At 44.1% G+C, this 19904-nt stretch overlaps 1 pseudogene; it reads right to left on the reverse strand.

Annotated features, from left to right (window-relative positions):
• Positions 1-17324: 17324 nt before the first annotated feature.
• On the reverse strand, positions 17325-18727 carry LOC146021194 (piRNA biogenesis protein EXD1 pseudogene; annotated as a pseudogene).
• Positions 18728-19904: the final 1177 nt, after the last annotated feature.

Genomic DNA, 19904 nt, shown 5'->3' on the forward strand with positions numbered 1-19904 from the left:
GTGGACAGTATGTGCTAGCAGGTTCACTATCCTCTGGCTGGGCAGCACTTCCCCCTTGAACGGAGCCTATGGTAAGTGCCATCCTGGCCAAGAGCTAGATATCTGCCTCTGAACACAAGGCAGCAAGGAGAAGTGAAGAAACTAGCAGGCTCTTTATCTTTCTAATTTCTCACTTTCTCATTATCAACCAAGGAGGACAACTTTTTTGCCATAGTGGATGGTAGGTCCTGAAATACCGCCTGTCGGTACATGTAGGCTGAAATTAACTTTCTTCCATACTAGAATGAACAAGGCTTAAGGTGCCCACACACCAGAACAATTTTATTGCCAATCGGCCAATTTCCTATTTTTGGATGATTTTTACCGCGTATCAGCCAATCTCGATCGGATGCGCGCTCCCGCTGATCTTTTGCTAAATCTTCTAATCTTACATGCTGCATGAAAGTTCTGAAGATTTAGCAAAAGATCCATAGGAACGCACATCGGTTCTTAAGATAAATCTTTGGTGAAGACGTGCGCTTACCTGAAATCTTTTGTCCAGGACGGACAAAAGATTTCAAGGAAAATTTATGCGCACATTTTAAGATCGCATCTTTCTAGTGTGTGGGCAACTTTAGTGTATGACACTTTATTATCATATGTCAGGGCTTACCCTTAATAGCCAATAGCCCCAGATTACAAATTTTACCTTCCTCTCCTAGAAGAAATACCGATCTCTAGATCTATCTTTCCAGAAATAATGTCATTCTTGGGACATAGAACTGTTCCTAACATATATGTCATACTTAAATTCTAATTCAGCCATTTTCACCATTGCATTTCACTAACTTTGGGGTTCGCTGGCTGTTGGACAGAACTTACTTTATTGGCTATTTCAGATCTTTATCACAAAGGTCACATTGGCCCTTATTCTGATCTGTGCGGATATTCCCGCATTCTTACGGTGCGGTCCGCACGCCACGGTGTTCTGCCGCGTGCGGCCATCGTCCGTAGAAACGCCCACGGGTCCTCCGCATTCGGACGGACTCACTCTTTAAGAACAGGGCGTGTTTACGGACGACATACAAACCATGCGTGTGCGGGAGAAACACTCAGATTCTGCACGGTATTACAGAGTATTACAGAGTATGCTCGGGAATACCGCATCCGAACGGGAGCCAAGCGGTGCTACCGCACGTAAGCGGAGTATTTACGCCAAACAACCCACTATTATGTATCTTCTGCAATACATCACATGACCCACTTATTCAATTACCTATCCTCATAAAAAACTTCTTATTTGGAATTGGAATCAATTAGATGCCAATATATCCTTACAAGCATGCCTAACACATGCATTGCACACATTAACCCTTACAGCAATTGAAGTGCAATGGTTTCAATTAAAGCACTGACAAGCGTCCTATTAGTGAGTAATGCGTAAAGGAGTCGATTCTATTGGGTTCAGGTGTTAATGCTTGTAGTCATTAGGCGTACGTTCGCCTACCGCATGAACGAGTGGTGTCCGCTAAGCAATAGTACACTTGTGGACACCGCACATTTCTGCCCTTTTTGATCGCGTGCATTCGGAGTGCTATCCGAATGTACGCCCCCCAACATAAGTGTACTCCCCCGTATCCGCCCATGTTTCCGCCCCGTTTTGCCCACTTTGAAACTACGCCCATGTGTCATTCCGCATGACGCCCATAATACGCCCATATTTCCCGACTGATTGCGGGGAACAGTTTTGGACGGGATTTGGCCGAACTGGTACGGAGTCAAGGCGTGGCACATGCGCGTTGCGTTCTCCACGCATGCGCAGACGCCGAAAACACGCGATCCGAAAGTATGCGGTAAAGTCCGCGTCAATCAGAATAAGGGCCAAGGTTACCACATTATCTTAAACAATGACACAGGAACTCCATCATAGACTCAGGTCTATTTCTCATTCTGACCTTGTTAGAAATTACAGTATGAAGACCACATTTTTTATGGTTTCTACTAATCTTTCTGTAATCAGCTCTGAGTAGACACACAAACACTATTAATAACCTCTTCAAAACCATTCCAGACTCCCAGGGCTTTTTCCTTTTGAGAACAGATAATAGAGAATTTGGTGTTTCCCCTTGAAGCCTATGGACTTCTTTCTGCAGTGTTCTCTTATAGATTTCCATCTGCATTATTCTCCGAGACGGGTCCAGCAGGATCCTTCCCAGTGTCCCCCATGCACAGATAGACTCCCAGGCTACAAAGGAAAAGCTGTCCTTTGCATTTATGATTGCATTCTACATGCATAAAGCATTAGTAAACGCTAGTGGGGGGATGTATTGTATTCAGAACGCAATGCACAATGAAATCCATAGTATCCACCAACAAATACTCAATAACATCATATTTATTCACTTGCTAAAATAAATATACACTTGCACAATTTAGTTTAGTTACAATTAGAACAATACTGTACATAGAGGCTGATTCAGACCTGTTCACACAGTTTTGAATTCGACCCCTCCGACTACCTTTTGGGTCTGCGCACGCTCATTGTCGCCAATGCACATGTGCAAGCTGCGTTTGCGAACGTATACCACTAAGTTTCTCATTGCAGAGGCACTTGCAGCCTGAGTTAGAAACAGGGGGGCGTTACTGGGTGGACCCCCCGCGTTTCATGGGCCTGCCCACAAAATTGGGCGCACCTATAGGAATGCTGGCTGGGCACCAGCAAATGCAGGCATTCCCCTACCTGGCTGGGGCAGACAGATGACGTTGGTGCCCACTCAGAATTCGTGTCGAACTGTGCAGCTGCCGAGTGACTCCTGAGTCATGCAGGGGCTGCGAGCACCAGGCAGAAGAGAAGAAATCAGTCAATGGTTAAGTAACCATCACATGATTTCCCCTCTGTGTAGCTGTATGCGAACAGATGTGTACACGAACATATCTGTTCGCATCCCTGCACATCGATTCATGCGGCGGGGGTGTGTGTTTGTGTTTATTCGGCAGCCGTTAATCCATACATGCTGACTTTTTAATACTCCTCTCCAGGAGAAGCCCGGAGAGGAGTGAAAGGGGGGCGGGACGTGGCTTCGTTTTTGGGGGTGGAGCAAGACTGACGTCACCAAGCCCCGCCCCCATGACAGACAGCCACATTAATTTGCGGGTCCACGGATGGGGGAGGGGCTAAAATGATGCAAAATGACGCAATTTGCGTCCTTTTAGCCACGCCCCCTCCCCGCGAAAATCTGAGTTTTATACCACGGGAAAGGTGGACCATGGGGCTGTGGCGTAATGTGGGAGACTTACCCACCTTCCCGGGGGGGCCGGGAGTGGGACCCGAATTGCGTGACCCTCCTGGCCATTCTGGGAGGGTAGGTAGGCAAGTATGCGTTAATCTGTTAGAAGCCTAGCGAGCAGGTCAAATCTGGCCCTTAGTGCCTGAGCCATGTTTGTAGGTAAAGCACATTTTTTTTTAATGAAGCCAAAAAAAAAGCAGTTGGGCAAACCGTGTTGCATTACACATGGGGCAGATGTAACACGTGCAGAGAGATTTATATTTGGGTGGGTTACATTTTTTCTTAGCCCACAGATGTTAGGCAGCTTTATTTTTACAATGTAATTTCAGTTTCAGTTTGGACACAGCTCACTTGAATATAAATCTCTCCGCACCTGCTGTACTGTACATCATAGTTTTGCCCAGTTTATTGCTTTTTTGCTTTACTCACAGACATACAGTAAATCAGGTCCTCAGTCCTAGGGCTGAATGGAGGTTTTGCTTTTCTTTGAATTTCTCCCACATCACCAAAGGGAAACAAGGGAAATCCTCATACAGTACCTTAATAACATAATTACTTTATAAGTCTCATGCAGGGTTATGGCATTCTTATTGAAACATTCCTGAGTGTTGAGTGCATCACAGAGGGATGTGCAACCTCAGTGATGTGGAACCTCCGGCCCGCGGGCAGTATACGGGCCGGAGGTTAGGTGGATACAAGCATTAGGTCGACATGGGGAAGTTCGACAGTCAAAAGGTCGACATGGGGTTTTTCACATTTTTTTTTGAGCCGACATGTGCCGACAGGTGGTATTTCATGCCCTACCATCCACTAGCGTGTGTTGGTGGGAAACATTAGTAAAAATGAGCTAGCACAACTTGTTCATACAGTATATATTCCTCATATATTCCTTATACACTGAATGATTGGATCTGGACCACATGAAATGAGTCTATTCCTAGACAATGTATAATTTATATTCTAGGTAATAGGTTTTCAAATTGTATCCGATTGATGGATTGACGTTGTCTAGATCGACCATGTTATGCCTAAAGATAGTCGACAGCATCTAAATTGACATTAACAATAGTTATAGACAAAAGCGTTAGGTTGTCGGAAACGTGATCGACACACACAAGGTCGACATTACTTTTTCCCATTTTTAGTTAAATTATAATAGTGAAGCATGATGAGTATAGCAAGCCATGTGAGGGGACACTGTACACTTATTTGGTGTCCATGTTGACCTATATCGACATAGCCACCAAATAAACTTGAAAAAAATCAACATTGTGACTGTCGATCACGCTCCCATTCACCTAATGCTTGCGTCTAACTTTCGTTACTGTAGATCTAGACGCAGTCGACTATCTTTAGGCATCTAACTAGACGGGTTTGACTAAATGTGGTCAACCGTAACATGGTCAATCTAGAAACCGGTGATCTGCTCTACAATAACCTTTCAAACTCGGTCCTCATGGGGTTTTGATCATAGAGTAGACAGTGTCTAGGTCAACAGTCAGTAGGTCAACACCAAAAGGTCAACATGCACAATGCCATCATTGTCATCAGGTCGGCATGGAAAAGGTCATCACATGAATATGTCAACATGAGTTTTTGACTTTTTTGGTGTAATTGCCGAAACATGAGTATGTGTAACACGTACCCTACCGACTCGCTGCTTTGGGCCTCCCTGAAATAGTATGAAAAAGTAAAAAAAAATGTTCACCTTGCATTTCAAACTTTAGTTAAAGTCAACCATGTGCATGTGGATTTTTTTGTGTTGACTTATTGACTTCCAACCTAGACATTGTTGACCTAAATAATCAGCTGAAATAATCAGCTTGGCTGAGAATCTGCTAAAATTACATACAAAAGTTTGGGGTCCTGCACAGGGCAGCTCCAGTTTTGGGGCTCAATCACAGCCCAAAATTCATAACCACACCAGTGAGTCCTGGCCTTTGATGCTTGGCAGTATTTCAATGGCAGTTCATCCACCTGGTTTTGCAGTGTAAATGATTGCCACTTTAACAAAAACTGGAGATTTCTTACCAAATCTCTCACTTTCTGAATCTCTCATCCTATCAAATTTCATCAAGCAATTCATTTTAAGAACTTTTTTTAACTTTTTTTTTTTTTTAACTGTTTTATTGAGGACATTTCTGTAAACTTTATTTTACCAATATGAAAAACTAGCAAAATAAGTAATTAAAATAGACATCCTTATGCTGGTCACACATCAGACCAACTTCCCTCCAACCATCCAACTACCGGTAGTTGGTTGGATGGAATAAAAACCTGGTACTGGATAGGAGCAAATGTAATTTGTAATTAAGTTATTTGTTTCCCAAATCTGAAAATGGACAACAACTGTCACCAGGTTGATGTAATCAGAAGGGAGGGAGTTCCTGCTAGGCCACACCCCTCCTTGACAGCAGGAGGGGACTCTGACAAGGCTGTGGCCCTTTATCTGAGGCCACACTCCTACTATTGCCCGCTCTGAGTATAACCAAACCCGGTGCTGCCACTGTTCTATTTTTTACACTTTACCCTGGAACAAAAACGACAAGAGTGTGGATTAGCCGCAGCACTATGCAATGTTGATTTTCCATATTTGGGGCCTACACTTTTTCTTCAGAAACAGTTCCTTACATGCTGGTTGCATCATTTGCATGAGGGTTGTTTGGATGCTGTTCTCCCTGTTATAGGGCCTTATACAGACCTGATTGCTGCTGTGCGAAATTGCAGAAGTCTTTGATCAGGTCGCCGCCACCAGAGTGAAATCCAGCCCCTTCAAGTCTGCGAATCGATTGCTTTTCAGCAAGCCTATTCACAACTAACTCAGAATTGAATGATTTTCAAACTGGAGCTGACGTCACACATCCTCCCTGAAAATGCCAGTGCCCCTCTGTACACAGCCAACACCGCATGTGACTGTTACCCCCCGAACTCATGACTAAATGCCCTTGCAAAGCAATCTTTAGATTTTTGACATTATATATTTTCTAGTCAGTCTGATCTAAAATAAAACAGCTTTCGATGGAATACCCCTGACAATAATATTTGACAACATAAATTTGATACTTCAGACTGTTTTATTGCTTCATGTTCCTGAAATAATGCACACATAGGAATCTTTATTCCTGTCATTGTAAAATAACTAACAGCTCAGCATTCCGTCTTCAAGCTGCCTTGGATACTAAAAAAAACTGTTTTAATTTTCACTTTATTCACGCTTTGCCAAAATAGCAATAAATTATAAATATCTGTGTAGACCTATTTTTTCTTTTGCTGTGAATGATTTTGTAAAATAACCAATAACAAAAAAATAAATGAAAAACAATATATAATATACACAGCTATTTTGAAATGAGTTTTTGGGGCAAATAATCATTGTAAGCCACCACTAGTGGCTTACACTGATCGAGAGTGCCCTACTCACCTCCAACCCTGGATACATCGGCTATAGTGGTTTTCATTGATGGCTCCTACCTCATTGAAGGAGGAGGGCTGCCGCTGGCCATGCTGCCTACACCTGCTGCCACTGCTGCTCCCAGTCCCATTCATGGTCCCCGCACCTGTACAATGCAGATGACAGGTGCCGGTACTGCAGTGTAGGCATTGGTACTGTGTTTGCGCATACTCAGAGAAACCAAGTAGGGCTGCACAGCAAGGCAGGGAGTGGCTTCCTACAGGAAGCCAGCTCTCTACCTATAACAGCCTGGACTGGCAGTCCCTGAGGAGTGAACACCTCCCAATGGAAATGCCTTACTGCAGGCAACTGGCAGGTTGGACTTGCCAGTCACAGTGAAGCCAGGGCAGTCTCACTAAGGCTGACCACAGTGGCGGATTTTACCAGGGGGTGGGGGGGAGGGGGTTGTCTACTGCAACTGGTATTTTTAGTTATTATCATGTGCAAAGTGCTATTTCCATTTTATTGGGGTTAAACAGGAGCCAGCATAGTGATTGACATACTGTATTTATTGTAGGATACACCTAACTGCCAGAAATACTTATTGCTGCTATCCAGCAACACACTGTTGCATTTGAATTGAATAGTTTGCCCTTAGGGTGGAGAACTCATTAAAACAGGATGAAAATGCAGACCTCTTCTTCCATGGATACAGTGGCCCTGCACATTCAGGTTTATTAATGAGATACTGTAGTTTGGAGCTGGGTGCCCAAAAGAATCATAGACAATCTATACTAGAAGCATACAGCATTCTGTCTCTTCTGGACACAGCAAAGGACAGGACGTACATTTTCTACTTTAAAATTATGAGACTGCTATTCAGCACAGTCTGTAATCCTACTGGAGGGAATAATCAGGTAATAATAATGTGGATCATAATTCTCTTTGTTGACATTATTCTCACATTTTAAAAAGATTTTGTTACGATTAAAATAGTTAAAAAATTAGTTCAATATTTTGAGTTCAAAGTTGAATAAAGGTGTATTTTATATGGAGTAATCGTTTTTTGGGGAAAAGTGTAATGTTAAAATTTGTTTCTCACTTTTTTAATGTAAGTATAACCCCCGTTGCTATAAATACAGTATTGATGGCTGCAGTGCCGTGCATCCACTATTGTCACGGATAAAGGGGCTCATTCAGATGTGGGCGGAGTAGTTATAGTTGTTCCAGTGATTGCTTTGCATGGCAATGCAGCATGCATGGGGTGTGGTATGACTCACCGACAGTCGGGATCCCGACAGTCATTATCCCGATGTCGGGATCCCGACTGCCTGGCCTCAGACAGGCACTATTCTATTCTCCCTCTATGGGGGTCGTGGACCCCCACGAGGGAAAATAGCTGCCGGCCGTCGGGAACCCGGCCGTCTGTGTTTTAACAGTCGGGATCCCGACGTCGGGTTAATGACTGTCGGGATCCCGACTGTCGGGACCCCGTCCGGCACCCGCATGCATGTACAAATGGGGCAGCCTCCTTCAGGCTGTCCCCTGCGCGCCAATCACCATGGTGCACTGGGGATTCCGGTGCATGTGCGTATCTAATGCTTGCATGCCCCATTGTCGGCAATGGGGGTGCATCCGAGATGCTTGTGTGTCCATGGGCACTGGTGTGCCACCACCAGATCGTAGCGGATGGCGCGCCAGCGGCAATTGTAGGGCTGGCCCCATCTGTAGATGCCTCCTGCGGCAGTAGTGATGCAAACTGCATCCTAGAGCACAGGCATCGGATCACTGACTCCCTGGGGCCAGAAGTCCCATACCTCCCAACATGACCCTCTCCAGGAGGGACACATTGCTCTGTTTCTGGACTATTCTCTTAATGTTTGATTGCCATCACCTGTGTTGAAACACCTTTCTTCTCAATTAACCTGTTTAAAACAGGTGATGGCAATCATTAATTAAGAGGAAAGTCTAGAAATGGAGCATTCTGTCCCTCCTGGAGAGGGTCATGTTGGGATGTATGAAGTCCTGCACATGCTCAAGGTGCTGAACATCGTTACTTTGTGCATCAGGAAGCAGATCCATTGGGATGTGAATGAGGAGCCCAGCCACTGCAAATTATGCCCTTTCAGTTTTCAGTTCAGTTGTTGCCAATACCCTTAAGGGGCATACACACAGGGCGATTTTAGCCCCATTTCTAAGCGGTCTGACCAGATCGCTTAGAAAAAGGGAGCATGGATCGCTCTGTGTGTATGCCCTGCAGCAATGGCGATGCGTTGTCCTGTGCATCACTATCGCCCGCAGGGAAAGCCAGTGCTTGAACTTCTATTCCTGCTAGATCGCAGGGCTTTGCCTATAAACTATAGGCAAAGTCCCGCTCAGGGCGATAGCTCAGCACAGAGGCAGCAGTGGCCCCAAGTGTATGGGGCTTTAAAAAAATATTTTTATAAATATTTTCAATACGTAGTTATTTATTTTTTAGAATATATTTATTCATTTTAATTGACATACAGGGGGCTATTCTAGTTCACTCAGAAAGGCACAATCACTCTCTAATGGACAAAATCATATGCACTGCAGGTGGGGCTGAGAGAGTTAGATTTGGGTGTTCTATTGTTTCTGTGCAGGGTAAATACTGGCTGCTTTATTTTACACTGCAATATAGATATCAGTTTGAAGTATACCAACCACCAAAATCTAATTTTCTCTGCAAATGTTACATCAGCCCCACCTGCAGTGCATATGGTTTTGTCCATTAGAGAGTAATTGTGTCTTTTCGAGTGAACCAGAATAACCCCTACAGTATAACTAATAATACATGACCAGAAAGAAAGAACTCTCCTCTTTACTGTCAGAACGGTAAAGACCAGAATGTCCAAACTAGAGATGAGCGCGACTGGATTCCGGGAATCTGGACACCCCCGAACACCCCCCTTTCCAGTGCGCCCGCGAGTTCCTGCTGTCGGATCTCACGAGATCTGGACAACGTCACTACAATGTCACTATATGGATATAAGGACGGCCGGGCGGGCGCCATGTTCACTCCAGTCTAGGAGATTGAACAGTGTGCACATCTGGCTGTCTTCCCTGGCTCCCGCCCGCATGCTCACTCTCCTGCCCCGCTGTGCAACCTGCATGGTGTAGTAGTTTTAACTACTACACTGCTGATAGTGACAACCTGCTGAATCTGTCTGTGTTAATGTAGTGTAGTGTGGTAGTACACTGACAGAGTCTGTGCTGTGCTGTATATTATATATTTATCCCTGTAGTCTGTGCATGTGCCTCATATAGATTGATTTACCTGTCCTCCAGTGTCCAGTCCCACTCCGTACCACCAAATTCCTTAATAATAATCCTTTAAAAATGTTCCGTGTCTACTGCTGTGTGTGTAAGCCGGGAGAGGGTACTACAAATCTCACCTCACCTGTGCAGGCCACACGTCGGTGCAAATTGCAAAATATCATTTTTATTTTACAATAATAAAGGGGTTACTGACTTCTTAATAATCCTTTTAAATTTTTCTGTGTCTGCTGCTTTGTGACTGTTATCTGGGACAGGCCAGGGTAGTACAAGTCTCACCTCACCTGTGTACACAGTGCACACCGCACATCGGTGCTGCAAAATAATAAATCATTCTTTTTTTTACAATAAGGGTTACTGACATAAATAATAATCCTTTTAAATTTGTCTGTGTCTCTGTTGTTGTGTGGCTGTACTCCAGAAAGATAATGGAGGACCAAAATATGGAGGCTCCAATAGTAAAAGAACCACTTCCTCCAAGTGCTGAAGCTGCTGCCACTAGTCAAGACATAGAACATGATGATGAAATGCCATCAACGTCTTCTGCCAATGCTGATGCCCAATGTCATCGTCGAGGGCGTGTGAAATCCAAAAAAAGGCAAAGTTGAGTACGTTTAAGAAAAAAAAATGTAAATCCCTGGAGGAGAAACGTAAGCTTGCCAATATGCCATTTACCACACGGAGTGGCAAGGAACTGCTAAGGGCCTGGCCTATGTGGTCCAGCTTCACACGGCGATCACAGCCCTCCTCCTCATCCCCCCCCCCCAGAAATGTAAAGAGAGTTAAGCTGTCAACAAAAAGACAGCAAACAACTCAGCCTTCTAAAAGGCACAGTATCACAAATCCCCAGGGAGAGTCCAAGGGTGTTGGTGGTTGCAAAGCCTGACTTTCCATCACTGTACGGGAAGAGGTGGCTCCTTCCACCATTTGCAGCATGCCCTTTGCATATAATGGAAGGATCACCCACAGTCCAGTTCCCGATTTTGAAGTTGTCAATGTTGTACACCAGGAGGAGGAAATTGATGTAGCTGGTGCTGAGGAGGTAGTTGAAGAGGAGGCGGAGGATGCTGATGGTGATGACATATCACAATAGCAGATGCAGATTTAAACTAAGGCAAGGCCAATTCTATTTTAATGGAACCCTGTGCTAATCTAAATATTGCACCATATACTGAAATCACAAGTGCCAGACAAGGTAAAAATGGTGGCTGCTTCTCACACCTGTCCTGCTACTGAATCACACTTAGATAGGGTGTTACAGGTGTCTACAGGAAACCATTCTGCAGTGTTAATGGAAGCACTGTACCTTAACCCCTTCCCGACATTTGACGTATATATACGTCATGGCCGGGATGTACTTCCCGACACATGACGTATATATACGTCATGACTTTAAACTGTCCCCGCGTCTATAGACGCGGTGACAGTTTAAACATGTCTGCTGTCCCTGACAGCAGACATGTCCCTGCATGCCCAGGGGGGGTGGCGATGCCTCCCCCCCCGTCGGCGATCGCTGTGATTGGCTGTTCAATGTGAACAGCCAGTCGCAGCGTTTTCCTGTGTTACCGGCGAATCAGACGCTCGGTAACACAGGTGTCAATCACCGCCGGGTGTGAGGGGGCATGAGGGGGTCACTGGTGATGACCACACCTCACCCCACCTCACCCCACCTGCCCCCAAGGCTGTGATTAGTCCGTCGGACCGACGGACCAATCACAGCCAAGGCGCGTCATTTAAACTAACGGTGACTGCGCTGCAGACGCCATTCCGGTCTGGAATTGCATGCAGAGCGGTCACCGGCCACTCTGTCGTGATATACATACCTGAACCTTGCCTGATACTTACCTGATCACCGCTGGTAGCGTGCTGCCAGCAGCTGGATGCTTCCTGGATCTTGTGACTTCCTGTGTCCTGCTGCTGCAGTGTCATAGAGTCACAGATCGTGAGAGATAGTGACAGATAGTGACAGAGAGTGACAGAGAGTGATAGAGAGTGCTATATTTTGTGTCTGCTGCACCCCTTTTGTGCTGATCAGTATATCTGTGCTGATCAGCAACTTTTTGGTTTTTTTTTTTTTATATATATACCTGTCAGTTGCACCAAAGGTTGTGCTGCCTGTGCAACTGACTGCTGCCCCCCCTGCTGCCCCCCCTTTTGTGCTGATCAGTATAAATTAACTGATCAGCAACTTTTTGGGGGTCCAGGGTTTTTTTTTTATATATACCCTGTCAGGTTGCACCCACAGTTGGGTGCCTGCTGCCCCTCACTGCTAATCAGTGTTGCATCACTGCATCACTGATCTGCAGTTTTTTTTTTTTTTTGGAGAGTGCAGTGGGGTTTTGTTTTTACACCCACGTTGCTTTTGTGGGTGTCCTGTGGCCGCTGATCAGTGACGTACATCACTGAACAGCATTTTTGGCACAGGGTTGATATCATTTTTTTTCTGCAGTTTTTTTAGATTGTTTTTTTTTTTTGGAGAGTGCTGTGGTTTATTACACCCACGTTGCTTTTGTGGGTGTCCTGTGGCCGCTGATCAGTGACGTACATCACTGAACAGCATTTTTGGCACAGGGTGGATATCATTTTTTTTCTGCAGTTTTTTTAAATTGTTTTTTTTTTGGAGAGTGCTGTGGTTTATTACACCCACGTTGCTTTTGTGGGTGTCCTGTGGCCGCTGATCAGTGACGTACATCACTGAACAGCATTTTTGGCACAGGGTTGATATAATTTTTTTTCTGCAGTTTTTTTTAAATTGTTTTTTTTTTTTGGAGAGTGCTGTGGTTTATTTTTTTTTTAAATTGTTTTTACACCCACGTTGCTTTTTTGGGTGTCCTGTTGCCTTTGAGCGCTGTTCAGTGACGGACGTTACTGACCAACATCTGTGCTCAATTTTTGGCGCAGGACCTTTTTTTTTTTTTTTTTAACCCCTTAAATTTTTTTTTTTAATTGGGATCAAATTCCTGTATAAAGTATTTTTTTTTTCTGCACTACATACACACTACACACTACATACCCCCCGTGTTGAAATAAAGTTTGTACCCCCCCAACACTATACACGTGTTGAAACATTACACTTACAGAAACACAAAAATAAAAATGGCATCCCAAATGTCATCCCAAATGTCTTCCCAGTCATCCAGAAGAATGTATTCAGCGGAGGAGGCATATGCCATGCTTGCCTCTGACTCTGACACAGCCAGTGATGCAAGCGGGGAATTTGAAGGATTCGACTTAAGCTCCTCTTCCTCCTCTAGTGATGAGGGCCCCCCTCAAAGACGCCCCCGTAGAGCAGCTGAGACCCCCCCCAAATGATTGATCCCGTATGGACCCCACCACCAGACAATTTTAAGCCCCAGGTTCCTGAGTTTTTGGCCATCCCAGGAATCCAATTTGATTCAACAGGTCTCAGAGAAATTGACTTTTTCAAATTATTTTTCTCTGATGATTTTATAAATTTAATGGTGGACCAAAGTAATTTATATGCCCAGCAGTTTATTGCTCAAAACCCCACGTCATCATTTGCTAGGTGGACCCCTGTAGATGCAGTAGAGATGATGACGTTTTGGGGTCTGGTGTTACATATGGGCATAGTAAAAAAGCCAGAAATTAGGCAATATTGGAGTACAGATGTTCTGTACAGCACCCCATTTTACCGTATGGCCATGACTCGGACTCGTTTTAAGACAATCCTTAAATTTTTACATTACACCGATAATGCACAGTGCCCACCCAGAGATGATCCCACCTTTGACCGGTTATTCAAAGTCAGGCCGGTCATTGATCATTTCAGTGCCAAATTTGCAGAGCTGTACATCCCTGAAAAATTTATTTGTATCGACGAGTCCCTTATACATTTTAAAGGAAGGGTTAAATTCCGCCAGTACCTTCCCAATAAGAGGGCAAGGTATGGCATAAAAATGTATAAGCTGTGTGAAAGCACCTCAGGGTACACCCACAGGTTTAGGGTATATGAAGGGAAGGACTCAAGAATTGAACCGCCAGAATGCCCCCCCTCCCTCGTAGGTGTTAGTGGAAAAATTGTCTGGGATTTAGTGCACCCCTTCCTGGATAAAGGTTATCACCTCTATGTGGATAACTTTTACACCAGCATCCCCCTGTTTAAGGCCCTTGGTTCAAGAGGTACAGCAGCTTGCGGTACTGTGCGCAAGAACCAAAGAGGCCTCCCAAAAACGCACATTGCCCAAGTACTGAGAAGGGGTGAAAGCAGGGGAATATGCACCGAAAATATGTTGTTGGTCAAATATAAGGACAAGAGGGATGTCCTTATACTGACAACAATTCATGGAGACAGTACCACCTCCGTCCCTGTACGAGGTACCAGTACCCACACCTCAAAACCTAATTGTTTCCTAGATTACAATAAGTACATGGGCGGAGTGGATCTTTCAGATCAGGTACTGAAGCCGTACAGTCCCCTGCGGAAAACAAAAATCTGGTACAAGAAGCTGGCCGTGTATATCATCCAGATGGCACTGTATAACGCTTACGTGCTATTCCGTTCTACCAGCCAGAGGGGGACATTTATGCACTTTCAAGAGGAAGTCATAAAGGGCCTAATATTTGGGAACCAGCAGGCAGAGGGCCCCAGTACTTCTAGTACTGGCCCCCGTATTGTACCAGGGCAGCATTTTCCTAACGAAATCCCCTCCACTGCAAGAAAGGGCAGGACACAAAAAAGGTGCAAAGTTTGCTATAAAAAGGGAATAAGAAAGGATACTATTTTCCACTGTGAAACTTGCCCCGACAAACCCGGCCTATGTATAAAGGAGTGTTTTAAAATATACCACACATCTATGGATTATTAGGTTCATCATTTCACCGTGCTTCGGGGGTCTTGCTAATGCCACATAGCACCCACCATTCATTCCACCAGAATCTGAGCTGCAAAATCCAAAAATCACTCCTTCCCTTCTGAGTCCTGCCATACACCCAACTGGTATTTTTTGGTCACATATGAGGCATTGCCATACTCGGGAGAAATTGGGGCACAGATTTTGGGGTGCTTTGTCTCCTTCATTCCTTGTGAAAATGAAAAATTTTGAGCCAGAACTGCATTTTTGTGTAAAAAATGTAATTTTTCATTTGCACAGCCCAGTTGTATCAAAATTGGTGAAACCCCTGGGGGTTTGAAATGTACACTATACCCCTAGATGAATTCCCTGAGGGGTGTAGTTTGCAAAATGGGGTCACTTGTGGGGGGGTTCTACTGTATTGGTGCTTCGGGGGTCTTGCTAATGCGACATAGCACCCACCAACATTCCACCAGAATCTGTGCTGCAAAATCCAAATATCACTCCTTCCCTTCTGAGTCCTGCCATTTTTTGGTCACACATGAGGCATTGTCGTACTCGGGAGAAATTGGGGCACAGATTTTGGGGTGCTTTGTCTCCTTCATTCCTTGTGAAAATGAAAATTTTTGAGCCAGAACTGCATTTTTGTGTGTAAAAAAATGTAATTTTTCATTTGCACAGCCCAGTTGTATCAAAATTGGTGAAACCCCTGGGGGTTTGAAATGTACACTATACTCCTAGATGAATTCCCTGAGGGGTGTAGTTTGCAAAATGGGCTCACTTGTGGGGGGGTTCCACTGTATTGGTGCTTCGGGGGTCTTGCTAATGCGACATAGCACCCACCAACATTCCACCAGAATCTGTGCTGCAAAATCCAAAAATCACTCCTTCCCTTCTGAGTCCTGCTATGCACCCAAATGGTATTTTTTGGTCACATGTGAGGCATTGCCGTACTCGGGAGAAATTGGGGCACAGATTTTGGGGTGCTTTGTCTCCTTCATTCCTTGTGAAAATGAAAAATTTTGAGCCAGAACTGCATTTTTTTGTAAAAAATGTAATTTTTCATTTGCACAGCCCAGTTGTATCAAAATTGGTGAAACCCCTGGGGGTTTGAAATGTACACTATACCCCTAGATGAATTCCCTGAGGGGTGTAGTTTGCAAAATGGGGTCACTTGTGGGGGGGTTCCACTGTATTGGTGCTTCGGGGGTCTTGCTAATGCGACATAGCACCCACCAACATTCCACCAGAATCTGAGCTGCAAAATCCAAAAATCACTCCTTCCCTTCTGAGTCCTGCCATGCACCCAAATGGTATTTTTTGGTCACATGTGAGGCATTGCCGTACTCGAGAGAAATTGGGGCACAGATTTTGGGGTGCTTTGTCTCCTTCATTCTTTGTGAAAATGAAAAATTTTGAGCCAGAACTGCATTTTTGTGTAAAAAATGTAATTTTTCATTTGCACAGCCCAGTTGTACCACAATTGGTGAAACCCCTGGGGGTTTGAAATGTACACTATACCCCTAGATGAATTCCCAGAGGGGTGTCGTTTGCAAAATGGGGTCACTTGTGGGGGGGTTCCTAACTTTTAGCATCTTATGGTGCCTAGAAACCTACATGGTGCCTAAAAAATAATCTCATAAAAAGGAGGCTCCAAAATCAAGTAGGTGCTCCTTCTATTATGAAGCCTGTGGTTTGGTCAACATGCACACTAGGGCCACATATAGGATATTTATGAAAACAAAAGAATTGGGGGAATCAATTTTTAGTCACATTTCTCTAGTAAAATCTACTGTGTTCCTTAGAAAAATGTATTAAAATTGCAAATCTGCAAAAAAAATTAAATTTTGAAATTTCACCTACACTTTGTTTTAATTCCTGTGAAACACCTAAAGGGTTAACAAACTTCCAAAATGCTGTTTTGAATACTGTGAGGGGTGCAGTTTTTGAAATGGCATCATTTATGGGGGTGTCTCACATACAAGTCCCTCAAAGTCACATCAGAACTGAACTGGTCCCAAAAAAAATCAGTGTTTGAAATTTTCTTGAAAATTTGAGAATTTGCTATTCATAGTTTAAGCCTCCTAGTGTCCAAAAAAATTAAAAGGAGGCTGAAATAATGATGGAAACATAAAGTAGACATATGGTCTATGTTAGTTATTAACTATTTTGAGTGGTATGATTATTTGTCTCACAAGCAGAAAATTTAACATTTTGAAAATTGCTAAATTTTCCATTTTTTTACGACATTTTGGTATTTTTCACAAAAAAACACAGACTGTATCGACCCAAATTTACCACTAACTTGAAGTACAATGTGTCACGAGAAAACAATCTCAAAATCACTGGGATAAGTAAAAGCAAAAAAAAGTTATCCCCACTTAAGTGATACATTGTCAGATTTGAAAAAAAGGGCTCTGTCAGGAAGGCAAAAACATGCTGCGTCAGGAAGGGGTTAAGCACAGATAACATGTACATGACTGTGTCACATTCACAGACACACTGCAATGCAGATGAAGATATTCCGATTATTATTCCGGGAACCCGCCGCTGTCGCTCTCACCCTGCATCACACAACCAGATCTCAGTGCGGTCCAAATCATCCCCTGATCCTTGGCTATATGTATTTAAATACCCATCAACCAATGATGTAAAATCAGCTAACATGGCATCCAACAGTGCTAGGCGCAGAGCCTAGTGGTGTAAGACTTCCAGAGCCAATTCTTTCAGCAAATGTGTAGACCAGGGGTTCTCAAACTATTTAGCTCTGGGACCCCATCAAGCAATAAAAATAATTTACGGGACCCGAGCAAGTTACTGCAAAGGGCATCACATGTGTAGTCAGCAGACAGCACATGCATGGCAGCATTGTAGAGGCACAAAATGATGTGAGGAGTCCAAAATAACAGACAACTCAACAGATTTTTCAGACTCCTTGAATCACTGACTGAGATTAGAAAAGTCATCAGCCTGATGGTCAGCAACATGGAGTCGTGACCCCATGCTGAGAAGGTCGGGACCCACTTTGGGGTCAAGACCCACAGTTTGAGAACCGGGGGTGTAGACATTAGACGATCAAGCCATATATTGGGGTTATCCTTTATTACAGTTTGCTTGTAAGTCAGGAATGAAACTTGTGAAAATGGCATGTCGAAATGTAGAGTCAAACATTCCTTAAGTGAACACGTACGATTAGGAATGAAGCCCCTGGTTTCCATGAAGAACAGGTATACATCTCCTACCTGTGCATCAAAGACATTGAAGAACCACCTCATATTGGTGGGACAAGACATCCCCTAGTTAGCAACAGTCATGGACCACATTTAGAATGCTTTTGTCTTTAAGCACCATTTGTAGCCCTTTTCTGAAAACTCCAGGCCCCAAGAGAAGGACATCAAAAAGATAAACGCATCTTTTCGTAGCCACCTGCAGCCAGTACAACTTTCCATGGCGACACAAGTTCAGTTCCACTGCACCTAAGCTCAGGACTTTCTGACTCTGTAGATGTCGAATTGCAGGACCAAGCATAGGCTGAAACTGGTCTTTCACAACATAGTCTGCATCTTCATCCTCAGCTGCCCTTTTAATGGCCTGTAGGATACTGTCATGCATCCCATGCGGTGCAGGTAGATCAGGCTCTCTCACTTCCCCGGCAGGTTTCCCAGCATCTTCAACGCTCTCTTGTGATAAGGTTTTATCTCTTTCATTAGCTGTATTCTGGCTCTTGACTTGAAGGACCAGACGATTCTTCTTGGTTCTACTTTCAGAATGGTATGCCCAAAGAGGATTTTTGTTCCAGGCACTTCTTTCCCAGTTGCTAAATCCTTAACTTTTCTTAAATTGATTGTATGGCTCGCATAAATACTCATTGGCACGCCCTGAAAGAATCCATTGGTGGTTGTAAATTTGATATTCTTCCCAATGACCTTAGTTAGGAAGCTGATATCAGTTACTACGTCCATTCTAAACGTGTATTACGGGCACAGGACCGAGCACAGTACACACCACCGGCAGCAACTGCAAACAACCGCACCCTCCTAAAGACATTTTATCACAAATCCCCAAGGAGAGACAAAGGGTGTTGGTTGTTGCGATGTCGGACCTTCCCATCACTGTGGTGGAGGATTACTTTGGTGACAGCATCCAAGTAGATTTGTCAGACAGTCCTTACCTGTACTGGCAGGACAAAAAACGCAGTTTGGTAGCCCCTGTACAAAGTCAAACTGGCTCTATTTTACCTGAGTTGTCCCCCCTCCAGTGTGTACTCTGAAAGAGTTTTTAGTGCAGCGGGGAACCTGGTCAGTGAGCAGTGTAGAAGGTTGCTTCCACAAAATGTGGAGAAGATGATGTTCTTTAAAATGAATTTGATAAGGCTGAGGATGACATCTTGCCTCTATAGAGCCAGTTTGTGCAGGGAGAGGTGACTTGCTTCTTTTCTTGTGGGGCCCAAACAAACCAATCATTTCAGCCACAGTCATGTGGCAGACCCTGTCGCTGAAATGATTGGTTTGTTAAAGTGTGCATGTCCTGTTTGCGCAACTTAAGGGTGGGTGGTGGGTGGGCCCAAGGACAATTCCATCTTGCACCTTTTTTTGCCATTATGTGCTTTTTGGAGCTTAGTTTTTCAAACAACCCTTCTATCTGCCACTGCAGTGCCACTCCTAGATGAGCCACATGTTTGTGCCACCCACTTGTGTGGCTTAGCATAGTTATCCAGCTACCTCGGTGCAACCTTTTGCCGTAAAAACAATATTGTGAGGTGTTCAGAATAGACTGGAAATGAGTGGAAATGAATTATAGTGAATTATAATTTGGGTAGGAGCAATAAAAAAACAAATTCTGCAATATTAGCAGATTTTATGCTTAAAAAAAAAAAAATCAGAACCCAAAACACGATACACAAAACACGAAAATGGTGGTGTTTTGGTACAGATCCAGATCCAAAACACTGCCTGCGATACAGGCCCAAAACATGTTTCACGGAACACGAAAAGTGCCCGGTGCACATCCCTGTAAGTCCATATTAAATGTGGCCGGTTTATGGTTGTGTTACACAAAACTTCTTGAAATCAAAACAATGGGGGTAATTCACACCTGCTCGCTAGGCGGCGTATTTTCGCTACTTAAATTTGCACCCCC

The sequence above is a fragment of the Crinia signifera genome, chromosome 7, assembly GCF_055691185.1.
Source record: "Crinia signifera chromosome 7, ASM5569118v1, whole genome shotgun sequence".
Classification (NCBI taxonomy): Eukaryota; Metazoa; Chordata; class Amphibia; order Anura; family Myobatrachidae; genus Crinia; species Crinia signifera.